General features: G+C 41.6%; 1 protein-coding gene across 6 annotated transcripts in view; it reads right to left on the bottom strand.

The window, feature by feature from the left end:
• Positions 1–13,748, bottom strand: part of PHF20 (PHD finger protein 20) — a 171,636-nt gene that overhangs the window by 30,647 nt on the left and 127,241 nt on the right. The window lies entirely within an intron of this gene.

The raw sequence follows: 13,748 nt of genomic DNA on the forward strand, positions 1-13,748 counted from the left end.
TGCTCAGGAATGCCAGGGTGGCTCAGTTGGTTAAGCGTCCAACTCTTGATTTCAGTTTAGGTCATGATCTCACGGTTCATAGGTTTGAGCTCCAAGTGGGGATTCTCTCTCTCTGCCCCTCCCCTGCTCACACTCATGCATGTGCACTTTCCCTCTCTCAGGATAAACAAACTTAAAAAAAAAAAAAAAGTGAAAGCCCAGGTCCCACCCCCAGAGATTCAGATTTAATTAGCTTGAGGCGTGACCAGCGTGTCAGGAATTTGTTTTTGTTTTTGTTTTTTTTTTTAAATAATTGCAGTACAATTCACATAACATGAAATAACCCATTTAAAAATGAACAATTCACAGGGCACCTGGGTGGCTCAGTCAGTTAAGCATCCAACTTCAGCTCAGGTCATGATCTCATGGGTTTGTGAGTTCAAGCTCCACATGGGGCTCGCAGCTGTCAGTTCAGAACCCGCTTCACATCCTCTGTCCCCCACCCTATCCCTCTCCCCTGCTTGTGTGAACTTGCTCTCTCAAAAATAAACAAACATTTTTAAAATCTTAGGAAAAAAATGAACAATTTGCACCTTCCAAATACCACAACTTCATTCTCTGCTAATCTTCACAGTAAGTAAACTCAAGTCATCAACACTCCCTTGTCCAAACTTCTCACTTCACAATTTTTCCTAATTCCATTCTAAAAACTTCCCACCTACCACTCTATTGAGACTGTTTTCAGTTTTCAAAGTTAACAACAGCCTTACTATTGCAAAAATCCAGTTGTTTAGCTTATCCAATGTATAAGCTAATAATTGATCACGCCTTACTCTGTAGATATTAAGAAGTGTTTAAGCACACATATTCTGTGACCTAACCACTCTACCCCTAGATATTTACTCAAGAGAAGGGATAATGTGTCCATACTAAGACTTGTACATGAAAGCCCACTGAAGCTGTAGTTGTAATCCCCCAAAGTGGAAACTACCCAAACCTCCATCAGCAGGTGAATGAATCATTTGTGCTGTGTCCATACAATGGAATACTTATCAGCAGGTTCATCTAGCTCTTCAGCACCATGTCAGCACCGCAACCCAGGCCTCTCTCCCAAAGGGGCACCCAAGAACCATCAGAGAGGATAGCAGGCTGTCGTACTAGCTGTTAAACCTGGGCTCTCCAGGCAGAAGTTAATCTACCGGCTAAAGAACACAGGAATTAAGGGTCTCTAAGTTCCCTCCTTGTTAAAATACTCTGCAACTGAGAAACTAAGTTCAACAAACAAGAACTTTAGAAAAGACCTTAAATCTAATTTACAAAAATACAATTTAAGATTAAGAAACCAAGGCCCAGGGGCGCCTGGATGGCTCAGTTGGTTAAGTGTCCGACTTCAGCTCAGGTCATGATCTCACAGTTTGTGAGTTTGGTTTGTGAGTTTGAGCCCTGCATCGGGCTCTGCGCTGACAACTCAGAGCCTGGAGCCTGCTTCAAATTCTGTGTCTCCCTCAGTCTCTGCTCCTCCCCCACTCATGCTCTGTCTCTTTCTCAAAAATAAATAAACATTTAAAAAATAAAAAATAGGGGCGCCTGGGTGGCTCAGTTGGTTAAGCGGCCGACTTCGGCCCAGGTCATGATCTCGCGGTCCGTGAGTTCGAGCCCCGCGTCGGGCTCTGTGCTGACAGCTCAGAGCCTGGAGCCTGTTTCAGATTCTGTGTCTCCCTCTGACCCTCCCCCGTTCATGCTTTGTCTCTCTCTGTCTCAAAAATAAATGAACGTTAAAAAAAATTTTTTTTAATAAATAAATAAATAAATAAATAAATAAATAAATAAATAAAAATAAATAAATAAAAAATAAAAAGAAGAAGAAACCAAAGCCCAGAGAAATAAGTTGACTTGGCCAAGTTGATACAGTTGATTAGCAAAACGTAGTCAAATGCCTCCCAAATTTTATAAAAGCTATCAACAATATTTACTTTCCTCTGATCCTGGGAACATTCCTCCTCAGATATAAACACATAACTCATTTTTGCAGATCCTCTTGGCTATAACTACATTATTAGTCATGGCTTAAATCCATTTACTCAACAAATATTTGAGCATCTACTATGCTCCAGGCGGTATTCTAGGGAGGAGGAATACAACAATGAACAACAACAAAAAAGACAAAACCTCTACCCTCACAGAGCTATACTTAGTGCGTGGCAGCAGAAAACAAGTAAGTTATATAGTATTTTAGAAGATGATCAGTACTGTGGAAAAAATAAAGGAGGGAAGGGGAATAGTAGAGATGAGAGAAGAGGAGATTTGCAATTTTAATAGTATGTAATCAGAGATCACCTCACTGAGAAAAGGATATCTGAGCACAGACTTGAAAGGAGAGCATGAAACATTTGGAAATCTGGGGAGAAGACTTTTCCAGGCAGGGGGCCAGCAAGTGGATGACTCAAAGGGTTGGCTTTCGGTGTTGAAGAAACAGGCACAGGGACTACTTCCTAAGTCTTTTTATGCAGCCAGCATTACTCTAATCAAAGACATTACGAGAAAGGAAAACTGCAGACCAGTATCTCTCATGAACCCAGATGCAAAAATATTGGCAAACTGAACCCACCAATGTATGAAAAAATGATATACTACGACCAAGTGGGATTTATTCCAGGTACACAAGGCTGGCTCAACATTCAAAAATCAATTAATGTAATCCACTATACCAGGCTAAAGAATAAAAATCCTGTCACAAAGATGCAGAAAAAGCATTTGACAAAATCCAACACTCCTCATGATAAAAACCCTCAGAAAATTAAGAAGAGGGAATCTTCCCTAACAAAGGACATCTACAAAAAGTATATGGCTAACTTTATGTTTAATGGTAAGAACTGAATGCTTTCTCCTTAAGATCAGGAACAAGGCAAGGATGTCCTCTCTCAACATTTCCATTCAGCATTGTGCTAGACATCCTAAGTAGTACAATAAGATAAGAAAATATTACACAGGTTGGAAAAGAAGAAATAAAACTATCTTTGTTTGCATAGACATGACTATGTAGAAAATCTCAAAGAACTGACCAAGAACAAAAAACAAAAAACAAAAACGCTGGAACTAATAGTGATTATAGCAAGGTCGTAAAGAAACCAGGTTAATATACAAAAGCCCACTGCTTTCTCATATGTTAGCAATGAACAAGTGGAATTTGAAGTCAATAAATAGCAAGGAAGCTTGTATGTCTTCGCTGGAAGTGAAATTAGAATTAGGTTGAGGGAGAGAAGATGATGTGGCTAGAAGCAGATTGTATAAGGCCTTATAAAAAAGTTGGCCACTGGAAACATCTGAGCAAAGGTGTGATTTAAGCTGATGTATCTTCACCCACACACATATAGAAACTGTTGCCCGATCCAGTTTTTTATTTGTAAATTCAAGTTTTAATGACCTCCAAACTAAAGTAACTATAGCCATTAATTTATTGGAAAGCTAACAGCATTAATCCCATCAGTAGCAGAAGCAGCTGAAGAGGAGACCACCTTGGTCCTGCATCCTCGAGAAAGATCTGAATATAGGGTATAAACTTGAATATAGGGTATAAACTGCCAAATGCCAGGGCATACCCGGTTATCATCTAAGTATGGGAGTTCCTTTGGGCTTCTCTAACAACAGTATTTTCTCATTTCACATTTCATAAAACAGAATCACATCCTCTAGGGAACCCAATAAGCAATAAGAGAAGGATGGGGCACTTCATTCCATACCAGGGATTCCTGAAGTTCCCACGTTACTCAAACTCAGGTAATTCATGACTAACATTCCCCAAAAATGAAGACATAATGAACACTCTCACTGGCCTACCAACTGTGACATCACGTGATTAATGAATTTTCCCAACTTTTTAGGATCTGCTTTAATTCAAATTTTGCGTATAAGATTTTCTATCATATAACTTCAAACTGGTAATTGTGCATAAAATGTAGCTATACCTTAATAACATTACCCTTCAGCAGAGGAGGAAGTGAAATTCAGAGAAGCTACAAGATCACATACATTACTAAACAGAAAGGGTGAACTCAAACCTGTGAGAGGACTTGGGCCTCCAAGTCTCGGGTACTGAGCATTGTCCTTGAAATAGGAAACCAGCCCAAGACACAGATCTGCTCTGCAGTTCAACAGCACCACCACTCACTCGCTCCCAGGTTATGCTGTTTTCTTCTCACTTTGTATCTGCTGCACGTAGGAGACATTGTGGGTATCTCCCAGTGTTTCTTCTATCCCTCCTTCACTGTGCAGCATGTAAGGGCTTTGAACAGGACTAACTCCACATTCAGTTAATCAGTAATTCCCTGGTTGCAGTCTTAGGCTTAGATAACCTGAGCCTGACCAGTTGGTTCAAGGCAGGGATCGGAATGGACTGATGTGACCCAAATGTAGGACTCTGGTCCAACATTCATAAAAAGGATATATACTCTTATTCTCGTTAGATTTGAATGAAGCAGTATGGAGGCTTAAATGATACTTGGCTATCCAAATGATACAAGGGTATCCAACCTGAAAATAGCACTGACAGGCAACATGATAAGATAGTCTGAGAGCCATACATCCCCTGAACTTCCCCACTATGTGAACCAACACACCCTCTTTATTGTAGAGTCAATTCAAATAGAGTTTCCTGTTACTTGTAACTAAAAGGATCCCAAGTGTTGCAGCTGGTCAGAAATATGGTCACTTTAAGCTTTAAAGAGTCCTTCCTGAGGCTTCAATTAGAGGGGTAAACAATGAAGATACAAAGAAGAGATAACATAGGAAGTTGTTCTATAAAGAGGCCCGTGTTCTCTGAGAGCAGGGGGAAGAGAGAAAGCCTTCAGAGGCTCACGCTGACTTCCAGCTGAAAACTGGGAAGTCAAATGTGGCCTAAAATGGCAGAGCTCACAGAGAGAACTGTCCAGCAGGTACTAAGCTAATGCTGGTGATTCCCTGAGGTAAAGGGGCCATCAAGGAGACCAGAGGCCGAACTAATTCAGATTACCCATGTGCACAGAGGTCTCCTGTAGAGAGGTACTCCCACTGCCCACTCCAGGACCCAGGAGCAGGGCATCCTTCCCTGGAATCCTAAAAGACAGCAGACACAGAGCCTAGAGTGAGGGTATAGGCTCTGCAACTAGATTCAAATTGTGGCTCCACCACCTGCTAGATGTATAGGTATCAGTTCAAGTTAATTCATCTCACCTGCATCCCAGTTTATAATTAATCAACTGGGCACAACAGTACCCCCACCTCATAGGATTTGTTTTGAGGATTAAATAAAACAATACAAGAAAGAACTTGGAACAGTGCCTAGCACATGGCAAGTTCTCACATGTTAGCTGTTGTTATCTTGCTTGTGATACTCTCTCCCTGGAGGGTGATGGTGGTCTGCTGTTGAGCTCTCTTAGACAGCTTGGCCAATTGTTCCATGATCCACACAGTATGGCCTGACTACAGAGCTACTTCCCAAATGCTCAGGCTTGGCTGCACAAAGAGCAACTTCCTGCAAGGCTCTGGATCAGAGAGCAGCTTGTCACCTGAGGAGGGTGAGGCTCTTCTAGGACGGCCACTTGTCGTCTCCTCAGGCTGCATGTGTCCATAAGTATTAGAGCATTTGATGCCCGCATTTTCCACCAAAAAAAAGTACTACAGCCCTTCTTTTTTCCCTCTGAACAGCCTGCTCCCTATTTCTCCACCAGATCATCACTAAGCTATGAGAGCAGAAGGACATCAGACAACTGCTTCCAGTTTGACCTGAGAGGGAAATAAACCTTTGTCTTGTTGAACCAGGCCACCTTGGTTCTCTCTTTCAGACACCATAATCTAATTAAGCTCAGAGGGCTCTCTTCCCTTTAAGGAGAGAGAGAGCATGCCCTTGTAAGAAGGCCAGTCTAAAGCCACAAGGTATAGATGGCAACAAAGAAGGGCCCACTCCAGTGCCCCAAGACTCATTTCGGCCTACAGACAAGGGTTACCCAGAGTGAGAACCAAATGGATGTAACAACAGGTAGTAAGCACAAGTGAGGTCCCCTTTGATTCTAGAGTATTCTTTCTGGTACGAACCGCTACTCACAACTGAACTCATTTATGTAGAAACAAATCCAGATACCAAAGAAGCCTGAACTTGCCACTGGAAGAGAATTCATTAAATGGATTCTGGTATTCTGAGAAACCTAATTTGGAAATGCAAACCTAAACTGACCTTCCAAATTCACTTATGTGATGCAAGTCCTGGCCGAGGGAAAGGGAAACATCTGGAGACCAGAGTCAGAAGAGGCATCTCAGGGACAAACGATCATAGCCATTTATTCTCCTCGATGCCTTTGAACCTCTACCCTGCTTGGTCCCAGCATGGGAATAACTTTCCTATTCCCTGGCCTTGGTCCAAACCCTCTACCCTCACACTTTAAGGTTTAACTCAAATGTCACCTTGTCCTCTTAACGTCCCAGCTCCTGCTCTACAAACAAAATCTGAATCTTTGTTTCCACAGCACTTTATATGTTCCTAATATAAAACTTAGCTCTTTTCCCTGCATCTGATTATGGGCTTTTCTCCTCACGTGAAAGGGCCTTGTCTCATTCATACCTGATCGTACATCATCACTTTAAAAATGAGGAAATCACATCTGTAAAGAGCTCAGATCACAAGTGAACAGTAGCAGGACTGCTACTAAGATTCAGTCTATGGACTCTCAGACCAGAACTGTTTCTTCTGGTCAACCAACCCAGCAGGGAAATTGAGAGGATTGAAAAATAATCTCTGCAGAGCATTTTCTGGTTCTCATGGAACAGAAGCACCAGGAATTTCCACGTGAGAACTCCATTAGATCTCAAGGTCCCATTTGCCACAACCAGAGCACTCAGCATAAAGAGAGTACTTCTTTACAATAATTTTCACCAAACAGCATAATTTCTGTAATATTCTATGTGTTTTTCACTTATGCATAATGTCAAGTTCACAATGCCTATGAACTAGGACACAGGTTGCCTGGTGTCAGAGTCTCACCTTGAAACATCTCTCCACCTGAACCCACCCCGTCTGAAATGCCACCCCTGAATACCAGAATTTCTTAGAAGTCTGAGTGAAACCTAGGTATGTTGAGAATAGGTGGCCTATTATGCTGGTTTTAATCTTTCAAATCTTGAGAAATTTAGTTACTGGATTAGTCAAGTGACCAGCAAAACCATGAGGAAACAGAAGGAGACTTTGATGGGAGACAGTGAGGGGAGATGCCTGGAACAGGGGGTGCCTTCTGGAGGCCTGGGGTCTATGGAATCTTCTAAATACCCTCCTATGTTTGCTCTCATTGACAGCCAGCGTCATGGTGAAGGATGAACATGTCTCCTGACCCCAGTTCACTGATGATGATAACTTAGGGTCCTTCTGGTTACTGGCACAGGCAGGACTAGGGGCCAGGGTTTTCATTTCCCACCTAGAATATAGCAAGGTAAACCAGCTGGTTTCTTTCAGCCTGATAACTGCTGGCCATCTCAGCAACCACGCACATGAGAATTGTGAAATCATCCATAAGGTCTGTGTCCACTTGACAGGAGGACAGAGTTGTGTGTTCCTTCCTGGCTGCGCAAAACCGCTCTACCATCTAAGAGGGTACGGGAATGACCAGGCTATACCCCAGACAGTGGGTGAGTGGCCTATGTGGCCCATTCTGCCACCAAACTGACCAGTTTTACAAAGGACCAGCAGGGGAGTAACAAGATAAAACATAGTGATTTAAAACACCCATCTGTTCACCCTAAAGCTTTTATTTTATTTTTATTTTTTATTATCTTATTTATTTTATTTTTAGTAACCTCTACACCCAACATAGGGCTCAGACTCATGACCCTAAGACCAAGAGTTGCACACTCTCCCGATGGTGCCAGCCAGGCACCCCCTAAAGCATTTTATATCGTCCACCCCTGTCAGTCTTGTGTTTTTTTGTTTTTTGTTTTCTAAATGTTTAATTATTTATTTTGTGAGAGAGAGAGTACACGTGCACAAGTGGGAAAGGGGTAATGAGAGAGGGAGAGAGAGAATCCCAAGCAGGCTCTGCACTCTCAGTGCAGAGCCTGACACAGAGCTCAATCCCACGAAATCAAGTTGGACCCTTAACTGACTGAGCCACCCAGGCACCCCTGTTTGTTTAAGTAGTATTCATGCCCAGCGCAGAGCCCAATGCAAGGCTTGAACTCATGACCCTGAGATCAAGACCTGACCTGAGATCAAGAATCAGACGGTTTAACAGACTGAGCCACCCAGGCACCTCAGCAGATCATGTTATTAAAAAGAAAACTGGCAGGCAAAAATTTCCAAGTTCATCAAATTTCCAAATCACAATGAAAGGGATCTTTCAGTTAAGAGAGAGAATCAAATCCCAGGTGGCTATATTGGTATGAGATCCAAAAGCAATACACAAAAGTAGAAAATCAATCACTGAGGTTTCTTATACCAAAATGGCAAAAACCTGTCTATTGATTTTGCAGCTCATTAGTGGTCAGCTGAATTTAGAACTAGATCTCTGACTACCTGGGATGTTTTCACTGAAACAAAGAGCTACTGCTTATTAAGAGTTTACTGTAGGCCAGATATTGTGTTAAGCATTTTACATTACATTATATTTAATGAAACAAAGCTCCAAGGTAAGTAGTAGTATTATTTCCATTTCACAGATTGGAAAACTGAAGTTCAGCAAGTTCTTTGCCCAAAGTCACATAGCAAAGCAAGTAGGGAAGGCTGGGGGGAGGGGGGGGGGCTCAAATTCAGATGGGCTGACTCTGAGCCTGCACATATTACTCAACACAAATCACGAACCTCAAGTATAGTTAATCAGGAATCGCCAAACCAGACAAGCAATCTACACGTGGCCAGGAATGCCCATCCTGAACTCAGGTGTGTTATACTGGGCAAGGTCCCTCCTCAGACAATTACCATGACCAGGGACAAGGAGAACTATGCCCTAGCTCAGAGGGCACACACCATGGTAGCCAAGCAAACACATCTTTCCTCAGTCCCCTTATGGCCTCCTGTCTGTCAAGACTCAGCCTCTGGAATAACTTGGTTCTAGACACTCTGTGTCACTGTGGTAGGCTGAATCCACCTCCAGTTGCTCCCTAGTTCTGCCTGCCCAGATGTCACTCCATCACCGGATCCATTTCTACTAGGTCCCAACACATCAATATGCACAATCACCAATCCCTGAGCGCTGGCTGTGTTCACAGCTCTGAGCAGAGCCCACAGGATACTGCAGCAACAACATTCATTCCTCTCCAACAGTAGTTACAGTCCAGCTGAAAAGCTCGTATCAATGCACTAACTTCAGTCATACATGGCTGGATGAGACAAATAAAATCATAGTCAAGGGGAAGAAGGAAATGTACCTCCCACATATGGGACCCTATATAACAGGCTCATTAAATACATTAGCTCACAGACTCATCCCAAGAACTCATCCAGTTTACACAGAGACAGAGAAGTGGGGAAACCTACAAAAAGTCCAACAACAGTTATAAGAATTGGATAGGATTCACAACCCACATGCCCAGCACCAACATTATGCTCTGCAAAAACCATCATTCCATCCTTAAATATTTCTTAGCAGATGAGTGATATGATCAGGTTTGTATTCTCCAAGTTCCCTTACAGCAAAATAAAAGATAAACCATAGTGGGTAAAGGACGGAGAGAAGAAAACTGGTTGAGAAACTATTACAACAATCAAGGCAAGACAGGAAAACCTGGATTATTGCTGGGGGACAGAGAAAAAAGGGATCCATTTGGGGATAAAGCAGATGTAAATAAACAAAAAATTAAAAGCTCCTCAGTTACCATTATTTCAAGTGAAAAGCCTGATCTTTTATCTCAGCATCTCCTTGTACTTTATTTTCTTACATTCTTATAGCAATTTTAATATTTTCGAAGTGTCTGTTTTATGTAGGCCTTTTATTGAGGCCTAAAACATATAGAGGAAACTACACACATAATAAATGTATGATTGATACAAGCAGGCCAAAAGTCTCCCTCCTGCCCCCACCATTCATTCATCCACCTACCACCCCACAAGGGTAACTAACCACTGTCATACCCTCAAACAGCACAGATTCATTTTTATCTGGTTTTGAACTTTATATAAAACCATAGCACATAGGTTATGAGTTTACACTAGCTCAACACTGTATTTGTGACATGTACCAAAGTTGGTGGGAGGGCTGTGGTCCACTCACTCACTGCTGTGTGGTATTCCACTGGATCAAGATATCACAATTTATTTACTCTATTCACACATTTACAGACATACCTCAGAGATACTGCAGGCGTGGTTCCAGATTACCACAACAAAACAAAGGTCGCAATAAAGTGAGTTGAATGTATTTTTTGGTTTCCCAGCGCATATAAAAGTTATGTTTACACTATACTACTGTCTATTTAAGTATGCAATAGCATTATGTCTTTAAAAGAAAAGAACAAAGTACACACCTAAATTAAAAAATACTCAATTGGGGGCACCTGGGTGGCTCGGTCTGTTAAGTGTCGGACTCTTAATTTCAGTTCAGGTCATGATGTCACAGTTTGTAAATTCAAGCCCCATATTAGGCTCTGTGCTGGCCACTCAGAGCCTGCTTGGGATTCTCTACCTCCTCTCTCTCTGCCCCTCCTCTGCTCTCTCTCTGAAAATAAATAAACATTCAAACAAGAAACACTTTATTGGAGCCTCCAAATTAGGCTCAGGTCATGAGCTCATGGTTTGTGAGTTCGAGCCCCACACTGAACTCTCTGCTGTCAGCACAGAGCCCACACTGGAGCCTCTGTACCCTCCTCTCTGTGTGCCCCTCCCACACTTGCGCTCTCTCAAAAATAAATGAATATTGTAAAAAAAGTTTTTTAATATTTTATTGGTAAAAAAAATGCTAACCATCATCTGAGTTTTCAGTGAGTCATAATCACTGATCACAGATCACCATAACAGATACAATAATATTGAAAAAAGTTTGAATAGACACATAGGTCAATGGAACAGAACAGATAACTCAGAAATACACCCACAATTATATGGTCAATTAATCTTCAACAAAGGAGGCAAGAATATGCAATGGGAAAAAGGCTCTTCAACAAATGGTACTGGGAAAACTGGACAGCAACATGTAAAAGAATGAAAAAGGACCACTTTCTTTCACCATACACAAAAATAAACTCAGGGGCGCCTGGGTGGCTCAGGTGGCTAAGAGTCTGATCTGACTGCTGATTTCAGCTAAGGTCATGATCTCCCAGGTCATGAATTCAAGCCCTACATCATGCTACAAGATGGGCATGGAGCCTGCTTGGGATTCTCTCACTCTCCCCCATGCCTGTCCCATTTGCATGCACTCTCCTCACATCACCCCCCCCCCAAAAAAAAACTCAAAATGGATTACAGGCCTAAATGTGAGACCTGAAACCATAAAAATCCTAGAATAAAGAACAGGAAGTAGTATCTCTCATATCAGCCATAGCAACATTTTTCTACATATATCTCCTCAGGCAAGGCAAATAAAAGAAAAATAAACTATTGAGACTAGATCAAAATAAAAAGCTTCTGAGCAGCAAAGGAAACAATCAACAGAACTAAAAAGTAACCTATTGAATGGGAGAAAGTATTTGCAAATGACATGCAAATGACAGGGGAGGGATCCGATAAAGGGTTAGTATCCAAAATATGTAAAGAACTTCTAAACCTCAAAACTCAAAAAAACCCCAAATAATCCAATTTAAAAATGGGCATAAGTTATGAACTGTATATTTTAAATGTTTCAGAATTTTAATTTTTTTAATGTTTGTTTATTTTTGAGAGAGAGACACACACACAGAGTGTGAGCAGGGGAGGGGCACAGAGGGAGACACAGAATGCAAAGCAGGATCCAGGCTCTGAGCTGTTAGCATAGAGCCCAACTTGTGGCTCAAACTCACAAGCAGTGATATCATGACTTGAGCAAAAGTCAGACGCTTAACCGACTGAGCCACCCAGGCGCCCCAAAAATACTTCAGAAATTTAAAAATAAAATACTAAAATCACTGAAATATGTTTACCTATCAGACTTACAATAATTTAAAATTTGGTAATATTAATAATATTAAAAAACTGACACACATGACTAGTTGGAGAGAGATTATAAACTGAAACAAAGTTTTCAAAAGGTGATTTGGTATCATCTATCAGAAGTTTAGATATGCACATACCCTTTGCTGAAGCCAACCACCTCCAGGAATTTATCCCATGGGTTTATTTGTACACAAGGGTAAATTAATCTTTGGGAGGTTTACTTTATTTTAGCACTTGATAGAGTGAAAAAAAATGGCAAAATATAAACTTTTTATAGGAAGAATGTTTACAGTACAGTACACTCATACAATGAAAAATGACAACTGTCAAAATCGGTAGAACCACATATCAACACTGATATGAAATGATGCCCAAGATATCTTTAATGAAAAAAAAAAAAAAAAAGTGGCAAGTGATACTGTGTAAAAGATATTTTCTATGTAGATGTGTTTGGATATGCGCAGAAAATATCTGAAAAGAGTTTGTTAAATAAAAATAGTTACATTTGCAAAGAGGGTGGGAATGCCAAGGGGAGGGATACCTTTTCCCTTAACTCTGTTGTACTGATTTATACAGCAATCATATGTCACTTTTGTACTTGGGGATGGGTTGTAAAAATGTTACAGATTCTAAACTTAGAACCACTGAATTGGAATGTGTCTGGAAAGCAGGGCCCAATAAATCCATATTTTAACAAGGCACCAAGTGTGACTCCCAGGCAGCTGGGTTAGGTAGCCACTGCTCTAGGTGAGACGTGGGCCAGGTGGCATTTTGGGGAAGCAGAAGATCTCAGTGACAGGTATCTTATGTCCTAGGAAATAAGCTTGCCCCCATAATTAACCATGTATTCAATGACAGAGAGATAAACTCACCTGAAAGATACAGAGTGGCCACCAAAGCCAGTAGGACTGGCCAGGAATAGACATTAACATCCCTAAGGAATCAATGTTTGGCCCTAAATGAAACAAGCAATGCCCAGGCAAGAGAATGCTCTGGTCTGAGGACTGAGCCAGTCTTTTCTTCCTTGTGCCAGGAATATTCACAACCAAGATCTCAAGCAAAACAGGACTCAGGTCTCTTCTGAAATGCCCAGAACAGAGCCTGGCACTTAATAAGCACTCAATAAAGAGGTACAGAATGGACAAGTCAATCTATTTTAGTATGAAGCACTTCTAACTCCAGTGCTCTGATCCAATGCTCAATAAGCAAACTGTTCCTACACAGGAAAGGAGTTTTGACAGCTGTGGGCTTCGTCTCAAATAAATAACTGGCACGTGGCCTTGAGCATCAGTCTACTGCCATTTGGTTCATACGAGCCTGCTCTGAGAGACATCTAACCACTGATGGGTACCCGAGCAACACTCTGGTGAAGTCACTAAGGTGGTGAGTGCTGCCATGCCCTGCGGCCCTCATGGGGAGTCTCCTCCTGGGTGATTACTGGCCAGCTGGCCTTCCTCAGGCAGCTCCTGTTAGCTCAATGCTCAGGCTCGTCAAGTGCACAGCTAGACTACCTACAACAGAGGGTAATAGAGCCCAATACAGAGGCTACTAGCCATATGCAGCTACTGAGCACCTGAAATGTGGCTAGTCTGAAGTGAAATGTTCAGTAAACATAAAATACACACTAAACTGTAAAGGCTTAGTATAGGAAAAAGAATATAAAACAGCTCACTAGAAACTTTTATACTGG

The sequence above is a fragment of the Leopardus geoffroyi genome, chromosome A3 (genome assembly GCF_018350155.1).
Source record: "Leopardus geoffroyi isolate Oge1 chromosome A3, O.geoffroyi_Oge1_pat1.0, whole genome shotgun sequence".
NCBI classification, from domain to species: domain Eukaryota; kingdom Metazoa; phylum Chordata; class Mammalia; order Carnivora; family Felidae; genus Leopardus; species Leopardus geoffroyi.